Source organism: Ochlerotatus camptorhynchus, unplaced genomic scaffold (assembly GCF_037179485.1).
Source record: "Ochlerotatus camptorhynchus isolate MF236.1 unplaced genomic scaffold, CSIRO-AGI_Acam_v1.1 ptg000316l, whole genome shotgun sequence".
NCBI classification, from domain to species: domain Eukaryota; kingdom Metazoa; phylum Arthropoda; class Insecta; order Diptera; family Culicidae; genus Ochlerotatus; species Ochlerotatus camptorhynchus.
In genome coordinates this window covers 2,027,467-2,031,528 of record NW_027040804.1, presented here as the reverse complement: position 1 = coordinate 2,031,528, position 4,062 = coordinate 2,027,467, and the positions used below count along the sequence as shown (strand labels likewise).

At 45.1% G+C, this 4,062-nt stretch overlaps 1 long non-coding RNA gene across 1 annotated transcript; it reads right to left on the bottom strand.

Annotated features, from left to right (window-relative positions):
- Positions 1–3,050: 3,050 nt before the first annotated feature.
- On the bottom strand, positions 3,051–3,751 carry LOC135707729 (uncharacterized). Its single transcript, XR_010518267.1, has 3 exons — positions 3,351–3,751; positions 3,221–3,295; positions 3,051–3,148 (listed from the first exon to the last, which is right to left on the bottom strand). It is a non-coding gene; the product is annotated as an uncharacterized LOC135707729 (long non-coding RNA).
- Between the last annotated feature and the right edge of the window lie 311 nt (positions 3,752–4,062).

Below are 4,062 nucleotides of genomic sequence, written 5' to 3'. Positions count from 1 at the left end.
AGTCATTGTTTACAAAAGCTGTTGTGCCTAACTCCAGCTCTATCTCGATATGTTTAAATCTAACATACCATGTACTTTAAGGCAACATTGGGGGTGCGATTTCAAAAACCAAAGTCGATCGCGGCATGAAAGTGTTCCAATTTTGGTCCAGACATGATGGTTTTAATTCTTAATACGTCAATCGATAGGATTTTTTCTACGAATCTGTAAAAATTAAGACTTTATCTTTTTTCAACATGTCACAATGTTCCACTGTTGCTATGATAATTAAAATTATCACCGATTGCCTACGAAAAGCGATTTCCCTCAAACAGATTTCAAAGTTGAATTCCATCCGGTCTCACCAAGCGGTGTTTATTCTATCACCGTGTGGTGAATGATGGTGTCCTCCAGAACACAACGAAAGGCTGCCTGCAAGCAGCGAGCCGCAGCCCACATGAGCATCCATAGAGGGGGAAGAAGCGGCACCGCTATTGATCGGAATCAGTAGCTCTTCGTGAGTCGCTGTGATCCATTGCTTCATGGTCTTGCCCCAGTCCTATTCCTACCATTCCAAGAACCATAAACTCCAAATCAGGCTTCCCAGCATATCTACGCTTTTTAATCATATTGATATGTTCCGGACGAGTCGCATCGAATTCAAATAGGTTCGCTCAAGAATACATAAGCATCCATCCTCTTCTACCTAGATGGCATTTATTCCCATAAGACGCCCATGTTCATCAGGATAAAATAATAGTTTTATTAACATTTTATACAATATTTATCCATTCAAACAAGGAATATTCAAGGATTTGCAGTAATCTTTTAAAGTCCATAAGTCCATTAATTGTTGCTTTACAGTACTTTTACTAAAACTTCAAAGTTACAGTATTAGATGGTTACATTTCTCCGGTTCGAACGAAATCTCGAACCTTTCTCTTGATGGAGTCCATCAGCGCCCGCACAGTGGAAACGGACACGGAATCAGCGCATTTCTTCCATTTTGCCCGTCTTTGCTGGATGTCCTTGACTGCCCCGTCGCTTCGTCGAAGTCGCTGCTTTGAAATTGCCCAGTATTTTTCGATTGGTCGAAATACCGGACAATTCGGAGGATTCATTAGCTTGGGGTCAAAATCGATCTTGTTGTCAGCATACCACTACAGAACCACCTTGGAGTAGTAGCAGCTGGCCAAATCGGGTCAAAATATGACTTTGCCCCTATGCTTGCGGATAAACGGCAAAACACGCTTTTTCATGCATTCTTCGATATAAACTTGAGATATCATCGTCGAGGATGTGACGAATCGTTCCGTTTTCAGGCCACAACTGCAAATCGTTTGCCAAACTTGTCGGCAAACACGAACTTGAATCTTCCCGGCGCATCCCCACGTCCAGTCACGATGTAAAACTTTTGACCGGGAAGCTGCTTAAAGTCGAGTTTGACGTATGTTTCGTCATCGATCAACGTGCAGCCTTTGTGTTTAGTAAAAACACGGTCATGCAAGAGCCTTGCACGCCTTTTGGCCACGGAATTCTGCTTCATGTGTCGGTTCGGATGTTTACTGGCTTTGTACGACGTGTTCCGCACCGTTTGAAAGTTGGCGCTGTACCTTCTGTCCACATCTCGGATCAAAAGACCGGGGTTGGAATTAACGCACCTCAACACCTTGCTGCGCAGCTCACGATCCCTGGTTCCAGTTTTTCGTAGGTCCACTGATTCCTTTTCACACTCAGGTTTTCCTTGTAGGTTTTGAGCACTTGACAAACTGTTGTTTTCGGCATCTTCAGCACTTTAGCCAGCTTGAAACCGGACCACTCCGGATTTTCCAGGTGCTTATGCACAATATTTTTTTCTTCTCTGAACTCGAAGTTTGTAACCCGCCAGCCCGTCAAGCTTTCCGTTCGTTAGATGGGTGGCTTAAGCGCCACTCCTAGAAGGAGACCACCCAGCAGATTGTAGGTTTGCCCGGCCTGAGACCATCCAAGGGATTGGGTCAATATGTCCCGAATACGGGAAGAAAGCTGACAGGCTGACTAAAATTACCGTTGTCCAGAAACTCTACAAAGCACTAACAATTGCGTGTGCACAAGACCGACAATTCGTCCGAATAAAAACTCTCGTTAGGGGATGTTCTCATCACAGGCCCAGCCTGAATGTCCAAACGAACCAATCCGAAAAGATTGGAGAGTTGCCGGCACAATAAATGTCAGATTCAGGGCTGACTTCCCCAGTAAATTGACTCTACGAAACTACAGGAAACGAACACGAAACGACATGAAAATCCTTCATAAGAAGTTAACTCGGCAGTTCATCAATGGTACGCTACCCAAAAAACCATGGCTTTAGGGGGTTAACTGTATTTATTACGGAACATGACAATTGTCACCGTACTAGCAAAGCTCAACTACAAAGTTAAGAGAAAAGCTCCCATCCTATTTATTCGGTACGGATTGTATTTCACCTGCTCCCTACATGTCTGTTTGCCTAGGTCTTTGTTCTTTCCTTTCCCTCTAACATACCATCTATTCTACTCCCTAGCGTGTGCACTATTCATTCTACTCCCATACGTGTGTTCGGTGCGAGTTTCCTCCGTACGATTCCTGCTCTCCTGGTGTTTCTCGGCTTCACGTTTAACCCATTCAATGAAACAATTTATGGGCTGACGGATGGCTTCGGGTCACCCATTCTATGAGACGGTTATGTTTCGCGAAGCTTTCGTTTGTCTCATGCGCATGGACGTTCACAACGAAATATATACATGCATGTACTCACTCGAAAACCTAGGAATTACATCGGTGCTATGGGTGAGGAGACGGCGGCGGTACCGAAGCTGCGTATTGCACTACTTCGGCCCAGAAACTATCGCGGATGCGATCGACTGATGCTGGAAATGTCTCACTCACCGGAAACGCGGGCTTACGCTTGAACGCGGCACTTGCGTTCGATCGTCCGAACACTGGAACACGTGCAACGTATGCTGTTCTGTGTTCGATGACCACAGATGGGACGAATATTGGCCTGCCTGTCCAGGGCGCGCAAATTGGCGATCGCGACCCTCTTCCGGCCACGTGTGCCCCGGGAATCCTCCGAAACCGATAGGTGGGGTCAAAAGCGGTCTCTGACAATAGGGTGGTGTGACGGCAAATGGCCTCCGCTGCCACGAACCTGTTGGATTATACCCGCACGCACGCGTTAATAAGTTGACCTTGTCTAACGGTCGATAAACGCTCACTTTACCTTGTACTTTCTTCGAGACACACACTTTGCCGCCTACTAACTAGCTTGCTAGGGTTTTACACTAAGCTAACACTACTGGGAAAGAATTGAAATTAACAATCTAATAAAGAAAGTTCATGGCGCAAACTACCTTTTTAATCACACCACGACACGAGACAAAACACCGACCACTCTTGCCTCTTCCACAGATCGATTCGAAGTGGACGATCAAAGCTGAGGAATTCCTCAGATAGCCGCTAGATTGTGACCTTTGCCCGGGAAGTCGCGAACTTGGACGACACCCAATTTCACGACCACCAAACTCTCGCAATTGTGCACCCGATTATTAGTGCCTTGCAGCATCTCTTCCAACGGACTATTCAGAGTCCAGTCATCTCTCTCCCCGAAATTCGGTAGGAGTGCGCAAAGCCGAACGGAAAAAGGTCATTGCATTTTCAATGGAAATCTGGCGGGTCGATGTCCACCTTACGACGCTGTAACTTCGTAGCGTCGGCAAGCTCGACAGGCTTTATAATATTTGAATTTGCGCTTCAATCTGAACGTAGGGAACTCATTACATTTTTTTGTATGACAAGTGTAACTCTACGTAGCGGTGAACAAATTTATGGATTTATTTGAAAAACGAAAGTTAATGCAACATAATTAAATGTGGAAAATTGTAAAAATAGGAATTCTGTGCAAATAAATAATTAAATAAATCACAAGTTACAAGTTCCAGTTGACGTTATTTCTGAACGCGATCGACTACTTCGATCAAACTTGCACCAGTTGTTCTCTATAGAAGTGTAAGCAAACCACTGTCGAAGATTTTTGATTCCCACCACTAGAGACGTGCTAGCGGC